This window comes from Mustelus asterias, chromosome 2 (genome assembly GCF_964213995.1).
Source record: "Mustelus asterias chromosome 2, sMusAst1.hap1.1, whole genome shotgun sequence".
NCBI lineage: Eukaryota > Metazoa > Chordata > Chondrichthyes > Carcharhiniformes > Triakidae > Mustelus > Mustelus asterias.
The window spans coordinates 122,893,387-122,911,584 of record NC_135802.1 but is presented as its reverse complement, the minus strand read 5'-3'; positions in this window follow the sequence as shown (position 1 = coordinate 122,911,584).

The window sequence follows — 18,198 nt, the reverse complement described above, 5'->3', positions numbered from 1 at the left end:
ACATAGAAAAACTACAGCACAAACAGGCCCTTCGGCCCACAAGTTGTGCCGAACACATCCCTACCTTCTAGAACTACCTATAACCCTCCATCCTATTAAGCTCCATGTACTCATCCAGGAGTCTCTTAAAAGACCCTATTGAGTTCGCCTCCACCACCACTGACGGCAGCCGATTCCACTCGCCCACCACCCTCTGTGTGAAAAACTTACCCCTAACATCTCCCCTGTACCTACCCCCCAGCACCTTAAACCTGTGTCCTCTCGTAGCATCCATTTCCACCCTGGGAAAAAGCCTCTGAGAGTCCACCCGATCTATGCCTCTCAACATCTTATATACCTCTAATAGGTCTCCTCTCATCCTTCGTCTCTCCAAGGAGAAAAGACCGAGCTCCCTCAGCCTATCCTCATAAGGTATGCCACTCAATCCAGGCAACATCCTTGTAAATCTCCTCTGCATCCTTTCAATCTTTTCCACATCCTTCCTATAGTGAGGCGACCAGAACGGAGCACAGTACTCCAAACGGGGTCTGACGAGGGTCTTATATAGCTGCATCATTATCCCCGAACTCCTAAACTCAATCCCTCGATTGATAAAGGACAGCACACCATACGCCTTCTTAACCACCTCCTCCACCTGCGGGGCCGATTTTAGAGTCCTATGGACCCGGACCCCAAGGTCCTTCTGATCCTCTACAGTACTCAGTCTTTCCCTTTATATTGTACTCCTTCATCCCATTTGACCTACGAAAATGGACCACGACGCATTTATATAGAACATAGAACATAGAACATTACAGCGCAGAACAGGCCCTTCGGCCCACGATGTTGCACCGACCAGTTAAAAAAAAAAACTGTGACCCTCCAACCTAAACCAATTTCTTTTCGTCCATGAACCTATCTACGGATCTCTTAAACGCCCCCAAACTAGGCGCATTTACTACTGATGCTGGCAGGGCATTCCAATCCCTCACCACCCTCTGGGTAAAGAACCTACCCCTGACATCGGTTCTATAACTACCCCCCCTCAATTTAAAGCCATGCCCCCTCGTGCTGGATTTCTCCATCAGAGGAAAAAGGCTATCACTATCCACCCTATCTAAACCTCTAATCATCTTATATGTTTCAATAAGATCCCCTCTTAGCCGCCGCCTTTCCAGCGAAAACAATCCCAAATCCCTCAGCCTCTCCTCATAGGATCTCCCCTCCATACCAGGCAACATCCTGGTAAACCTCCTCTGCACCCTCTCCAAAGCCTCCACATCCTTCCTGTAATGTGGGGACCAGAACTGCACACAGTACTCCAAGTGCGGCCGCACCAGAGTTGTGTACAGTTGCAACATAACGCTACGACTCCTAAATTCAATCCCCCTACCAATAAACGCCAAGACACCATATGCCTTCTTAACAACCTTATCTACTTGATTCCCAACTTTCAGGGATCTATGCACACATACACCTAGATCCCTCTGCTCCTCCACACTATTCAAAGTCCTCCCGTTAGCCCTATACTCAACACATCTGTTATTCCTACCAAAGTGAATTACCTCACACTTCTCCGCATTAAACTCCATCCGCCACCTCTCGGCCCAACTTTGCAACCTGTCTAAGTCTTCCTGCAAACTACGACACCCTTCCTCACTGTCTACCACACCACCGACTTTGGTGTCATCAGCAAATTTGCTAATCCACCCAACTATACCCTCATCCAGATCATTAATAAATATTACAAACAGCAGTGGCCCCAAAACAGATCCCTGAGGTACACCACTTGTAACCGCACTCCATGATGAATATTTACTATCAACCACCACCCTCTGTTTCCTATCCGCTAGCCAATTCCTGATCCAATTTCCTAGATCACCCCCAATCCCATACATCTGCATTTTCTGCAGAAGCCTACCATGGTGAACCTTATCAAACGCCTTACTAAAATCCATATATACCACGTCCACTGCCTTGCCCCCATCCACCTCCTTGGTCACTTTCTCAAAAAACTCAATAAGGTTAGTAAGGCACGACCTACCTGCCACAAAACCATGCTGACTATCACCTATCAATTCATTACTCTCCAAATAACTATAAATCCTATCCCTTATAATTTTTTCCAACATCTTGCCGACAACAGAAGTGAGACTCACCGGTCTATAATTCCCGGGGAAGTCTCTGTTCCCCTTCTTAAACAATGGGACAACATTCGCTAACCTCCAATCTTCTGGTACTATACCAGAGGCCAACGACGACCTGAAGATCAGAGCCAGAGGCTCTGCAATCACTTCTCTTGCCTCCCAGAGAATCCTTGGATAAATCCCATCCGGACCAGGGGATTTATCTATTTTCAGACCCTCCAGAATATCCTGCACATCCTCCTTATCAACTGTAATACTGTCTATTCTACTCCCTTGCAACCCAGTGTCCTCCTCAGCTATATTCATGTCCCCTTGCGTGAACACCGAAGAGAAATATTGGTTCAATGCTTCACCAATCTCCTCCGGTTCCACACATAACTTCCCTCTGCCATCTATAACTGGCCCTAAACTTGCCCTAACCAACCTTCTGTTCTTGACATACCTATAGAACGCCTTAGGATTCTCTTTAACCCTATCCGCCAAAGTCTTCTCATGTCCCCTTTTAGCCCTTCTAAGCTCGCTCTTCAACTCCCTCTTAGCCAATCTAAAGCTTTCTAGTGCACTACCCGAGTGCTCACGTCTCATCCGAACATAAGCCTCCTTTTTCTTTTTAACCAACAAAGAAACTTTTTTGGTGCACCACGGTTCCCTAGCCCTACCAATTCCTCCTTGCCTGACAGGGACATACCTATCACAGACTCGCAGTAGCTGCTCCTTGAAAAAACTCCACATGTCGGACGTTCCCAGTCCCTGTAATCTCCTAGTCCAACCTATGTTTCCTAATTCTCTCCTAATAGCCTCATAATTACCCTTCCCCCAGCTAAAACCATTGGCCCGAGGTTCATGCCTATCCCTTTCCATCACTAAGGTGAACGTAACCGAATTGTGGTCACTATCACCAAAATGCACACCAACTTCCAAGTCTAGCACCTGGTCTGGCTCATTTCCCAGCACCAGATCCAATATAGCCTCACCTCTAGTTGGCCTGTCTACATACTGAGTCAAAAAACCTTCCTGCACGCTTTGAACAAAAACTGACCCCTCTAACGAGCTAGAGCTATAACAATTCCAGTCAATATTAGTCAAGTTAAAATCCCCCATAACAATTGCCCTATTACTTTCACTCCTAAGCAGGATTGACTCCGCAATCCTTTCCTCAACCTCTCTAGAACTTTTAGGAGGTCTATAAAAGACTCCCAACAGGGTGACCTCTCCTCTCCTATTTCTAATCTCCGCCCATACTACCTCAACAGATAAGTCCTCATCAAACCTCCTCTCTGACACTGTGATACAATCTCTGACCAATAATGCTACCCCTCCCCCTCTTCTACCTCCTTCCCTACTTCGACTAAAACATTTGAACCCCGGGACCTGCAGCATCCATTCCTGCCCCTGCTCTATCCATGTCTCTGAAATAGCCACAACATCGAAGTTGAAATCCATCTGCCACTTGTCCGCCCAGTCTTGCAGCCTATCTATGTCCATCTGTAACTTCTGACATCCCTCCAGACTATCCACCAACCTTCGTGTCGTCGGCAAACTTACCAACCCATCCCTCCGCTTCCTCATCCAGGTCATTTATGAAAATGACAAACAGCAAGGGTCCCAGAACAGATCCCTGGGGCACACCACTGGTGACCGACCTCCATTTAGAAAAAGTCCCATCTATACCCACTCTCTGCCTCCTTTGGGCAAGCCAGTTCTGGATCCACCAGGCAGCAGCCCCTTGGATCCCATGCCCTCTCACTTTTTCGAGAAGCCTTGCATGGGGGACCTTATCGAACGCCTTGCTAAAATCCATATAAACCACATCTACTGCCTTCCCTTCGTCAATGTGTTTAGTCACATTTTCGAAGAACTCCACCAGGCTCGGAAGGCACGATCTGCCTTTGACAAAGCCATGCTGAGTATTCTTGAGCATACTAAACCTCTCTAAATGCTCATAAATCTTGTCCCTCAGGATCTTCTCCATCAGTTTACCAACCACTGAGGTTAGACTCACCGGTCGGTAATTACCTGGGCTATCCCTATTCCCCTTCTTGAAAATAGGAACCACATCCGCAATCCTCCGGCACCTCTCCCGTCTCCATGTTCATGAATCATGGAAAGTAGGTATGCAGATGTAGCATGTAATAAAAAAGGCAAATGGAATGGTGGCATTCATTACAAAGGGGCTGGAGAGTAGAAAAAGTACTGTTGCAATTGTTTGGGTGTTGGTGAGACCATATCTGGAGGATTGTGTCCAGTTTTGGTCTTCTTATTTGAGGAAGGATGTGGCGGTATTGGAGGCAGTTCAGAGGAGGTTCACCAGATTGATTCCGGGGATGAAAGGGTTAACGTATCAGGAGAGATTTAACAGTTTGGGCTTATACTTGCTGGAGTTTAAAAGCATGAGAGGGGATCTGAACGAAGTACATAAAATTTCAAAAAGGATTGATAAAGTAAATGTAGACCAAATGTTTCCTCTTATGGGACAATCTAGAACAAGATGCCATAGGTATAGGTTGAGAGGTGGTCGATTTAAATCAGAGATGAGGAGGAACTACTTAGAACATAGAACATAGAACATAGAACATTACAGCGCAGAACAGGCCCTTCGGCCCACGATGTTGCACCGACCAGTTAAAAAAAAAAACCCTCACTTCTCGCAGAGGGTGGTGAATTTGTGGAACTTGCTGCCCCATAGCGCGGTGGAGTCCGAACCGTTAAATGGCTTCAAGAGGAGATAAATATATTTCTACTAAAAAAGGGATAAGAGAATATGGGGAATAGGTGGGGAGGTGGATTTAACACTCGGGAGAGATCAGCCATGATTTGATTGAATGGCGGAGCAGGCTCGGAGGGTTAAATTTGCTGACTTCTGCTCCTAATTCCTATGTTCCTAAGCCTGTCAGAGCTTCCAATACCTCCCCATTTCCTATGTTAAACTGTGCAAATTCCTCACAGTACCTTTTCCTTAATTCTGTACCTACATTCTTTTTTTCCAGAGTGAAGACTGAAGTATTCATTTAACACCCTTCAAATATTATGTAGCCTCACACACAGATTGCCCTTTTGGTTTCTAATGGGCCCTAATCTTTCCCTGGTAATGTATTTCCCTTTAATGTATTTATAAAATATCTTAGGATTCTCCCTAATCCTGTCCCTCATGGTAGGCTGGTGAAAAAGGTTGGATCTCATGGGATAAAGGGGGAGGTGGCTAGATGGGTGGAGAACTGGCTTGGTCACAGAAGACAGAGGGTGGTAGTGGAAGGGTCTTTTTCCGGCTGGAGGCCTGTGACTAGTGGTGTTCCGCAGGGCTCTGTATTGGGACCTCTGCTGTTTGTGATTTATATAAATGATCTGGAAGAAGGTGTAACTGGGGTGATCAGTAAGTTTGCGGATGACACAAAATTGGCAGGACTTGCAGATAGTGAGGAGCATTGTCAGAAGCTACAGAAGGATATAGATAGGCTGGAAATTTGGGCAAAGAAATGGCAGATGGAGTTCAATCCTGATAAATGCGAAGTGAGGCATTTTGGTAGAAATAATGTAGGGAGGAACTATATGATAAATGGCAGAACCATAAAGGGTGTAGATACGCAGAGGGACCTGGGTGTGCAAGTCCACAGATCCTTGAAAGTGACGTCACAGGTGGAGAAGGCGGTGAAGAAGGCATATGGCATGCTTGCCTTTATAGGACGGGGCATAGAGTATAAAAGTTGGGGTCTGATGTTGCAGATGTATAGAACGTTGGTTCGGCCGCATCTGGAATACTGCGTCCAGTTCTGGTCACCTCACTACCAGAAGGACGTGGAGGCTTTGGAGAGAGTACAGAGGAGGTTTACCAGGATGTTGCCTGGTATGGAGGGGCTTAGTTATGAGGAGAGATTGGGTAAACTGGGGTTGTTCTCCCTGGAAAGACGGAGGATGAGGGGAGACTTAATAGAGGTGTATAAAATTATGAAAGGCATAGATAGGGTGAACGGTGGGAAGCTTTTCCCTAGGTCGGTGGTGACGTTCACGAGGGGTCATAGGTTCAAGGTGAAGCGGGGGAGGTTTAACACAGATATCAGACGGACATATTTTACACAGAGGGTGGTGGGGGCCTGGAATGCGCTGCCAGGCAAGGTGGTGGAGGCGGACACACTGGGAAAGTTTAAGACTTATCTAGACAGCCATATGAACGGAATGGGAATGGAGGGATACAAAAGAATGGTCCAGTTTGGACCAGGGAGCGGCGCGGGCTTGGAGGGCTGAAGGGCCTGTTCCTGTGCTGTACTGTTCTTTGTTCACAAGTCCTTTTTCATGCCCCATTTTTGCTTTTTTAATTGCTTTCTTAAGTTCCCTCTTGCACTTCCTATATTCCTCTAGGGCAGCAGCTGAATTGCTCCCTTTGTATTTGCTGAAACCCATTCCCTCTTACTCCTCATCCAGTCTTGAATTGTCCTAGACATCCAGGATTCCCGGAACTTATTGTCTCTACATTCCCCTCTAAAGGGTAGATGTTGGACCTGTACTCTCCCCAGCTCCTTTTTGAATGCCCCCCATTGCTCCACTGTCAACTTACCCACAAGGAGCTGTTCCCAGTTGATTTTTGGCCAGATATTTTAATAAAATCTGCCTTTCTTCAATCCAAAGCCGTCTTTTGCAGGCCATCTTTCTCCTTGTCCACAGCAAATTTGAACTGTACCGTGGTGTGGTCACTACTGCTAAAATGCTCCTCTACTGCCACATTGAATACTTGTCTGGCTTTGTTCCAGAACCAGATCCAGCACTTCATCATCCCTTGTTGGGCCTTCCACATATTGATACAAAAAACATTTCAAGAAATCCACCCTCTCTAAAACTTTAACACAATTACTATCCCAATTTATGTTGCGAAAGTTGAAATCCCCTACGATAATTACCCGATTATTACTCTTACACACCTCAGTGAACTGTCAACATATTTGTTCCTCTATTTCCCACTGACTCTTTGGGGGCCTATAATACACCCGCAGTAATGTGGCTTCCCCCTTAACATTCCTAAGTTCTATCCACAAAGCCTCGTTTGAAGATGCTTCCAAGATATCCGCTCTCTTTATTGCCCTTAGGGACGGCACGATGGCAGTGGTTAGAAACATAGAAACCTACAGTGCAGAGAGAGGCCATTTGGCCCATCGACTCTGCACCGACCACAATCCCACCCAGGCCCTACCCCCTTATCTCTACATATTTGCCCGCTAATCCCTCTAACCTACACATCTAAAGGGGCAATTTTTTGAGCGTGGCCAATCAACCTAACCTGCACATCTTTGGACTGTGGGGGGGAAACCGGAGCACCCGGAGGAAACCCATGCAGACACGAGGAGAATGTGCAAACTCCAAACAGAAAGTGACCCAAGCCGGGAATCGAACCCAGGTCCCTGGAGCTGTGAAGCAGCAGTGCTAACCACTGTGCTACCGTGCCGTTAGCACTGCTGCCTCACAGCTCCAGGGACCAGAGTTCGATTCCCAGCTTGGGTCACCCCCTGTGTCTGCACGGGTTTCCTCCCACGGTGCAAAGATGTCCGCGTTAGGTGGATTCGCCATGCTAAATTGCCCCTTGGTGTCCTGGGATGTATAGGTTAGCATGATTAGCAGAGTAAATACACGGGATTACGGGGTGCGATTGTTGTTGGTGCAGACTCAATGGGCTGAATGGCCTCCTTCTGACCGTAGGATTTCTATGATTCATAATTATTAATGCAACACCACCTCTCCTTTACACCATCCCATCTTGCCTAAAGATATGTAGCTCAAAGAACAAAGAAAATTACAGCACAGGATCAGCCCTCCAAGCATGCACCAACCATGCTGCCCGACTCAACTAAAACCGCCTACTCTTCTGGGGACCATATCCCTCTATTCCCATCCTATTCATGTATTTGTCAAGACGCCCCTTAAAAGTCGCTGTTGTATCTGCTTCCACTACCACCCCCGGCAGCGACTTCCAGGCACCCACCCCACTCTGTGCAAAAAACGTGCCTCGTACATCTCCTTTAAATCTTGCCTCTCTCACCTTACACCTATGCCCCCTAGTATTTGACTCTTCCACCCTGCGAAAAAGCTTCTGACTATCCACTCTGTCCATGCCACTCAATCTTGTAGACTTCTATCAGGTCACCCCCTCAATCTTCGTCGTTCCAGTGAGAACAAACCAAGTTTCTCCAACCTCTCCTCATAGCTAATGCCCTCCATTCCAGGCAACATCCTGGTAAATCTTTTCTGTACCCTCTCCAAAGCCTCCACATCCTTCTGGTAGTGTGGCGACCAGAATTGGGCCTAACTAAGTGTGGCCTAACTAAGGTTCTATAAAGCTGCAACATGACTTGCCAATTTTTAAACTCAATGCCCCGGCTGATGAAGGCTGTATGCCTTCTTGACTACCTTCTTATCATGGAATCATAGAATCCTACAGTGCAGAAAGAGGTCATTTGGCCCAGCGAGTCTGCACCGACCACAATCCCACCCAGGCCCTACCCCTATATCCCTACATATTTATCCACTAATCCCTCTAACCTACGCATCTCAGGACACTAAGGGGCAATTTTACCATGGCCAATCAACCTAACCCGCACATCTTTGGACTGTGGGAGGAAACTGGAGCACCCGGAGGAAACCCACGCAGACATGAGGAAAATGTGCAAACTCCACACAGACAGTGACCCAAGCCGTGAATCGAAGCCAGCTCCCTGGAGCTGTGAAGCAGCAGTGCTAACCACTGTGCTACCGTACCGCCCTTCTGCACCTGCGTTGCCACTTTCATTGACCTGTGTACATCCAGATCCCACTGCCATTTACAGTATATTTCCCATCTGTATTAGTCATTTGAAAATGCATTACCTCACATTTGTCCGTATTAAACTCCATCTGCCATCTCTCCGCCCAAGTCTCCAACCGATCCATATCCTCTGAAGGTCCTCATCGCTATCCGCAATTCCACCAACGTTTGTGTCATCCACTAACTTACTAATCAAACCAGTTACATTTTCCTCCAAATCATTTATATATATTACAGAGAGCAAAGGTCCCATCACCGATCCGTGAGGAACGCCATTTCATCCCTCCATTCAGAAATGCAACCTTCCATTGCTACCCTCTGTCTTCTATGACCGAGCCAGTTCTGAATCCGTCAGAAGGCCCCAGCAATTTCCTCCCTTGCCTCTCTCAGTATTTTGGGCTGTATATCCCATCAGGCCCTGGGGACTTGAGAAACATTAAGGTAGACAAGAACCCCAATACCACCTCCTTTTTGATCTCAACATGACTCAAACTATCTACACACCCTTTCCCAGACTCAACATCCACCAAATCCTTCTCTTTGGTGAATACTGATGCAAAGTACTCATTTAATACCTCACCCATTTCCTCTAGCTCCACATGCAGGTTCCCTCCTGTGTCCTTGAGCGGGCCAACTCTCTCGCTCTTTATATATGTATAAAAAACCTTGGGATTTTCCTTAATCCTGCTGGCCAATGATTTTTCATGAGCCCTTTTAGCTCTCCTTACTCAAGTTTCTTTCTACTTTCATTGTATTCCACACTTGCTTCGTGTGTTCCCAGCCTCTTACCCTTGACAAATGCCTCCTTTTTCTGTTTGACTAGGATCACAACATCTCTTTTTTCCCCATATTGGCCCTGGGGTTTTTCACTCTGGGTTTTCGCCTCTCCCTGGAGATCACATGGTCTGGAATGGGGGGGTGGGGGTGAGTTAATAGGTTGTAATGAACAAAGCATCGTAGCTGTGAGGGACAGCTCGGTGGATAGGATATTGGTATGTAGATAGGCTGGAAAATTGGGCGGGGATCCTGGATTCAGGATTCATTCCTGGACCGGGGAGCGGCGCGGGCTTGGAGGGCCGAAGGGCCTGTTCCTGTGCTGTATTGTTCTTTGTTCTCTCTTGTCCAAAGTTCCCAAAGCTTGCCATACTTATCCTTCATTGGGTCCTGAATCCCTATCAACTTACACTTGAAAGCCCCTCCACATGCCAGATGTTGATTTGCCCTCAAACATCTGCCCCCAATCGACATTCTTCAGTTCCTGCCTAATATTGTTGTAATTAGCCTTACCTCAATTAAGCAACTTCACTTGAGGACGACATTTATCTTTATCCATCAGTACCTTAAAGCTTACTGAATTGTGGTCACTGTTCCTGAACTGCTCCCCTACTGAAACGTTGACCACCTGGCTGGGCTCATTCCCCAATACCAGGTCCAGTATGACCCCTTCCCTACTGTTTCAAGAATCCCCTTGGATGCTCCGATACAAACTCTGCCGTATCCATGCCCCTAGCACTAAGTGAGTCCCAGTCAATATAGGGAAGTTCAAATCTCCCACCACAACAACCCTATTACTTTTACACCTTGCCAAAATCTTCCTACATATCGGTTCCTCTATCTCCTGCTGGCAGTTGGGCGGCCTATAGTAAACCCCCAACATTGTGACTACACCCTTCCTATTCCTGAGCTCTACCCGTATTGCCTCGCTGTATGAGCCCTCCGAGGAGTCCTCCCGCAGTACAGCTGTGATATTCTCCTTAACTAGTAGTGCAACTCCCCCACCCCTTTTACATCCCCCTCTATCCCACCTGAAACATCTGTATCCTGAAACGTTAAGCTGCCAATCCTGTCTTTCCCTTAACCATGTCTCTGTAATAGCAACAACATCAAAGTTCCAAGTACTCATTCAAGCTCCAAGTTAATCTGCCTTACCTGTTACACTTCTCGCATTGAAACAAATGCACTTCAGTCCACCAGACCCTCTTTGATTAGCAACCACACCCTGCCTGCTCTTTCTTTGAGTCTTACTGGCGCTACTCTATGGTCCCTTTCAGTTAATTCACTTTTGCTTTGGTGCCCACCTCTCTGCCAAACTAGAAGGAGTATTACCAGAAAAGTTGGTAATATGTGGAATTCATTGTGAAAAGAACAGTGTTCCATGATATAAGGTGAGGTTGGAGAGTTCAGTGAAAAATGGCGAAGTGGTGGTAGGAATAATAGAGAAAGTATCTTGTGCAGGAATACAGTTTATCCTCAGTAATGATATAGTTGGAATGCAGGTGAGTGTGATGCCTAATGTGGTTGAAAAGGCAGTGTAAAATCAAACAACTGAGGTGTTGCAGGCAACATATCCTGGGAGGTTTCCCGACTGTGTGGTAACAAGATCACAAACCACAGGTTGAGAAATCAAAGAGTAAAGAAGTTGAAGTTCACTTCACAGAAACCATTTCTGATCAGATGGTTGAACAAGGACAGATGGCGGGTGAATTAGACATTTTTAGTTCAGGCAAGTTAGCAAGGAGTAAGGAGGGCTAAAAGAGGTGATGAAAAGTCATTGGCCAGCAGCATTAAGGAAAATCCCAAGGCTTTTTATACATATATAAAGAGCAAGAGGATAGCCAGGGAGGGGGTTGGCCCACTCAAGGACAGGGGAGGGAATCTAGACATGAAACCAGAGGAAATGGGCGAAGTATTAAATGAGTACTTTGTGTCAGTATTCACCAAAGAGAAGGACTTGGTGGATGATGAGTCTGGGAAAGGATGTGTAAACAGTTTGAGTCATGCTGAGATCAAAAACGAGGAGGTATTGGGGTGCTTCAGAAACATTAAGGGAGGCAAGTCCCCAGGCCCTGATGGGATATACCCCAGAATACTGAAGGAGGCAAGGGAGGAAATTGCTATGGCCTTGAGAGAAATCTTTGTATCCTCACTGGCTACAGGGGAGGTCCCAGAGGATTGGAGAATAGCCAATGTTGTTCCTTTACATTTTATAAAATGTGTACAGGAAGGTTCTTTGGAACAATATGTTGACAGTCCAACTAGAGAGGGGGCTATACTGGACCTAGTACTGGGGAATGAGCCTGGTCAGGTCATCAAAGTTTCAGTAGGGGAACATGTGCCAAATAGTGACCACAATTCTGTAAACTTTAGGATAGTGTTGTCCTATGGGTAAGGTGCTGAATTGGGGGAAGGCTAACTACAGCCGGATTAGGCAGGATTTGGTGGCTGTTGATTGGGAGAGGCTGTTAGAGGGTAAATCCACATCTGGCATGTGGGAGTCTTTTAAGGAGCAGTTGATAGGACTGCAGGACAGGCATGTTCCTGTAAAGATGAAGGATAGGAAAGGTAGGATTGGGGAGCCGTGGATAACCAGTGAAATTGTGGGTCGAATCAAAAAGAAAAAAGAGGCATACATGAGGTCCAGGCAGCTAAAAACAGATGGAGTACTGGAGGAATACAGAGAAAGTAGAAAAGAACTCAAACAGGGAGTTAGAAGGGCAAAAAGGGGTCATGAAATGTCCTTGGCAGACAGGTTAAGGAGAATCCCAAGGCATTTTATACATACGTTAGGAACAAGAGGGTTGTTCGGGAAAGAATCGGACCTCTCAGGGACAAAGGAGGAGAATTATGCTTAGAACCAAAGGAAGTAGGAGAGATCCTAAACGAATGTTTTGCATCAGTATTCACAAAGGAGAGGGACATGTTGACTGGTAGTGTCTCAGAGAGATGTGTTGACCCATTAGAAAAAATCTCAATTACAAGGGAGGAAGTGTCAGGTTTTTTAGGAAACATTAAGACAGACAAATCCCCAGGGCCGGATGGCATCTATCCTAGACTCCTCAGGGATGCAAGAGATGAAATTGCTGGGCCTCCAACAGAAATCTTTGTCTCTTCACTGGACACAGGTGAGGTCCCAGAGGATTGGAGGATAGCAAATGTGGTCCCGTTATTTATGAAGGGTAGCAAGGATAACCCGGGTAATTATAGGTCGGTGAGCTTGACGTCCGTGGTAGGGAAATTGTTGGAGAAGATTCTTAGAGATAGGATATATGCGCATTTAGAACGGAATAATCTCATTAGTGATAGACAGCATGGTTTTGTACGAGGGGAGGTCATGCCTCACAGATTTGGTTGAGTTTTTTGAGGAGGTGACAAAAACGATTGACGAAGGAAGGGCCGTGGATGTCGTCTACATGGATTTTAGTAAAGCAAGGTCCCTCATGGCAGGCTGGTGCAAAAGGTTAAATCTCAAGGGATAAAAGGTGAGCTAGCTAGATGGGTGGAGAACTGGCTTAGCCATAGAAGACAGAGGGTAGCAGTGGAGGGGTCTTTTTCCGGTTGGAGGTCTGTGACTAGTGGTGTTCCGCAGGGCTCTGTACTGGGACCTCTGCTGTTTGTGATATACATAAATGATTTGGAGGAAGATGTAGCTGGTATGATCAGTAAGTTTGCGGACGACACGAAGATTGCTGGAGTTGCGGATAGTGATGAACATTGTCAGAGAATACAGCAGGATATAGATAGGCTGGAACATTGGGCGGAGAAATGGCAGATGGAATTTAATCCAGATAAATGCGAAGTGATGCATTTCGGTAGATCTAATGTAAGGGGGAGCTATACAACAAATGGCAGAACCATCAGGAGTATAGACACACAGAGGGACCTGGGTGTACAAGTCCACAGATCCTTAAAGGTGGCAGCACAGGTGGAGAGGGTGGTCAAGAAGGCATATGGCATGCTTGCCTTTATTGGACGGGGTTTAGAATATAAAAGTTGGCATATGATGTTACGGCTGTATAGAACGATGGTTAGGCCACATTTGGAATACTGCATCCAGTTCTGGTCACCACACTACCAGAAGGACGTGGAGGCTTTGGAGAGAGTACAGAAAAGGTTTACCAGGATGTTGCCTGGTGTGGAGGGGCTTAGGTATGAGGAGAGATTGGGTAAACTGGGGTTGTTCTCCCTGGAAAGACGGAGGATGAGGCGCGACCTAATAGAGGTGTATAAAATTATGAAGGGCATAGATAGGGTGAACAGTGGGAAGCTTTTTCCCAGGTCGGAGGTGACGAACACAAGGGGTCACAGGTTCAAGGTGAGGGGGGCAAGGTTCAACACAGATGTCAGGGGGATGTATTTTACACAGAGGGTGGTGGGGGCCTGGAATGCACTGCCAAGCAAGGTGATCGAGGCAGACACGCTGGGATCGTTTAAGACTTATCTAGATAGCCACATGAACAGACTGGGAATAGAGGGATACAAACGAATGGTCTAGTTGGGCACATGAGCGGCGCAGGCTTGGAGGGCCGAAAGGCCTGTTCCTGTGCTGTATTGTTCTTTGTTGTTCTTTGTTTAAGTAGGGTAGCAAGAATAATCCAGCTAATTACAGGCCAGTGAGCCTTACATCAAAGGCCAATGGTAGGGAAATTATTTTGGAGAGGATTCTTCGAGACAGGATTTACTCCCATTTGTAAATAAGTGGATATATTAGTGAGAGACAGCATGGTTTTGTGAAGGGGAGGTCTTGCCTCACTAATTTGATCGAGTTTCTCGAGGAAGTGACAAAAGATAATTGATGAGGGTAGGGCAGTGGACATGGACTTCAGTAAGGCCTTTGACAAGGTCCCTCATGGCAGACTGGTGCAGATGGTGAAGTCGCATGGGATCAGAGGTGAGCTGACAAGGTGGATTCAGAACTGGCCCCGTCATAAAAGACAGACGGTAGCAGTGGAAGGGTGTGTTTCTGAATGGAGGGCTGTGACAAGTGGTGTTCCTCAGGGATGAGTGATGGGATCTTTGCTGTTTGTAATATATATATAAATGATTTGGAGGAAAATGTAACTAGATTGATTAGTAAGTTTGCGGACGACACAAAGGTTGGTGGATTTGTGGATAGTGATGAAGACCATCCGAGGATACAGCAGGATATAGATCGGTTGGAGACTTGGGTGGAGAGATGGCAGAGGGAGTTTAATCTGGACAAATGTGAGGTTATGCACTTTCGAAGGTCTAATACAGATAGGAAATATACAGTAAATGGCAGAACCCTTAGGAGTATTGATAGGCAAAGGGATCTGGGTGTACAGGTACACAGGTCACTGAAAGTGGCAATGCAGATGGAGAAGGTAATCAAGAAGGCATACGGCATGCTTGCCTTCATCGGCCGGGGCATTGAGTTTAAAAATTGGCAAGTCATGTTGCAGCTTTATAGAACCTTGGTTCGGCCGCACTTGGAATATAGTGTTCAATTCTGGTCGGCACACTACCAGAAGGATTGGAGACTTTGGAGAGGGTACAGAAAAGATTTACCAGGATGTTGCCTGGTATGGAGGGCATTAGCTATGAGGAGAGGTTGGAGAAACGTGGTTTGTTCTCACTGGAGCGACAGAGGTTGAGGGGAGACCTGATAGAAGCCTACAAGATTATGAGGGACATGGACAGAGTGGATAAAGAACAAAGAAAATTACAGCACAGGAACAGGCCCTTCGGTCCTCTAAGCCTTCACCGACCATGCTGCCCGACTTAACTAAATCCCCCTACCCTTCCGGGGACCAAATCCCTCTATTCCCATCCTATTAATGTACTTGTCATGATGCCCTTAAAAGTCACTACCGCATCCGCTTCCACTACTTCCCCCAGCAACGAGTTCCAGGCACCCACTACTCTGTGTAAAAAATCTGCCTCATACATCTCCTTTAAACCTGGCCCCTCGCACCTTTAACCTATACCTCCTCGTAATTGACTCTTCCACCCTGTGAAAAGCTTCTGACTGTCCACTCTGTCCATGCCTCTCATAATCTTGTAGACTTCTATCAGGTCTCCCCTCAACCTCCGTCGCTCCAGTGAGAACAAACCACGTTTCTCCAACCTCTCCTCATAGCTAATGCCCTCCATACCAGGCAACATCCTGGTAAGTCAGAAGCTTTTCCCCATGGTAGAAGAGTCAATTACAAGGGGGCATAGGTTTAAGGTGCGAGGGGCAAGGTTTAAAGGAGATGTACGAGGCAGGTTTTTTTTTACACAGAGAGTAGTGGGTGCCTGGAACTCGCCGCCGGAGGTGGTCATGGAAGCAGATACGACAGTGACTTTTAAGAGGCGTCTTGACAAATACATGAATAGGATGGGAATGGAGGGATATGGTTCCCGGAAGGGTAGGGGGTTTTAGTTCAGTCGGGCAGCATGGTCAGTGCAGGCTTGGAGGGCCGAAGGGCCTGTTCCTGTGCTGTAATTTTCTTTGTTCTTTATTTGTTGACCATTATGCATGTGTCTACTAGATTACCAATATTACAGCTAAAAGAATTGTAGAGGAGTAATTAAATTTTTTTAACCAGATGAAGACCACCCACAGAAACACAATCAGATCAAGGATCAAATTTTACATCAAAGTTATTCAAGGAAATTAGAAACTTTAGGAACATTTAAGAAGCTATTGGATAGGCACATGGAGTACTTCGGGATGATAGGGAGGAAATAGCTGGATCTGGGTTTCAGACAAAGCATGGCACAACAATGTGGGCCGAAGGGCCTGTTCTGTGTTGTACTGTTCTATGTTCTATGAAGTTATGGATAGCTTAGGAGTAAAACAATTTAAATCAACTGCATAACATCCAGAATCACAGGCAGCATTAGAACGGCAGCATCAAACTTTAAAGACCATGTTGTGGTCCTATAGTCAAGATTATTCAGAGGATTGGGATAAAGGAATTCCATTTGTACTTTTTGCAATTAGGGGTGCACCCAATGAATCAACTGAATTCAGTCTATTTGAATTGATTTTTGGTTATGAGGTCAGAGGAGCACATGAATTTCTCAAGGAAAAATTGGTAAGTCAGTGTTCTGAGACTACATTTTGGACTGTGTCAAATTTTAGAGAGAGATTAAATAGAGCGTGAGAGGTAGCTAGACAGCGTTTGAAAGTGACAAAACGTGATGAAACAGGAAGTGGATAAGAAGTCAAAAATTCATAGCTTTGTTTGTGGGGATAAAATATCAGCATTACGAACAGTGGTAGGTGAACTTTTAAAAGCAAGGTTTCGTGGGTCCTATCAAACAGATAGGAAATTGAGTGAGGTGAATTATTTGAAAAGAACTCCAGATAGAAGGAAAACTCACAGGGGTGTCATATGAACATGCTCAAATGGTATTTTGATCGGGAAGGAAATGGTGGCTCAGTGGTGAACACTGCTGCTTCACAGCGCCAGGGACCTGGGTTCAATTCTGGCCTCAGGTGACTGTCTGTAAGGAGTTTGCACGTTCTCCCCATGTCTGTGTGGGTTTCCTCCGGGTGCTCCGGTTTCCCCCACAGTCCAAAGATGTGCGGGTTAGGTGGATTTGCTATGCTAAATTGACCATTAGTGTCAGGGGATTAGTAGGATAAATACATGGGCTTCTAGGGATAGGGCCTGCGTTGGATTGTGGTCGGTGCAGACTCGTTGGGCCAACTGGCCTCTTTCTGCACTGTAGGGTTTCTATGATTCTAGGAGGATGTGTTATTGGTTACAACTCACTGAAGAACCAAATCCAGATTATTTTGAATTTGACATTCCTCAAATTAAATTGGATAATAAAGGAAGTTATCAGAAACTGGAATAAATTATTGAGTTACCGTCTGGAGGAAAATCAAAACGACCTGAAAAATATATTACAATCCCATGGAGGTATATGTGGGAATAACCTGGAAGTACTAAAATGATTGTGAATGAGATAGATATGGAAAAGGGCGGCATGGTAGCACAGTGGTTAGCACTGCTGCTTCACAGCTCCAGGGTCCCGGGTTCGATTCCCGGCTCGGGTCACTGTCTGTGTGGAGTTTGCACATTCTCCTCGTGTCTGCGTGGGTTTCCTCCGGGTGCTCCGGTTTCCTCCCACAGTCCAAAGATGTGCGGGTTAGGTTGATTGGCCAGGTTAAAAAATTGCCCCTTAGAGTCCTGGGATGTGTAGGTTAGAGGGATTAGCGGGTAAAATATGTGGGGGTAGGGCCTGGGTGGGATTGTGGTCGGTGCAGACTCGATGGGCCGAATGGCCTCCTTCTGCACTGTAGGGTTTCTATGATTTCTATGAAAATGCTGTTCCAATTGCGCAATATCCGTATAGACTTAGTCCTCCCAAGTTGGCACAGGTTCATAGAATCATAGAATTACTACAGTGCAGGAGGAGGCTATTTGTCTCATCGAGTCTGCACTGACCACAATCCCACCCAGGTCCGATCCCCGCAACCCCATTTACCCTGCGAGTCCCCCTGACATTAAGGGGCAATTTAGCATGGCCAATCCCCCTAACCTGCATTGAACA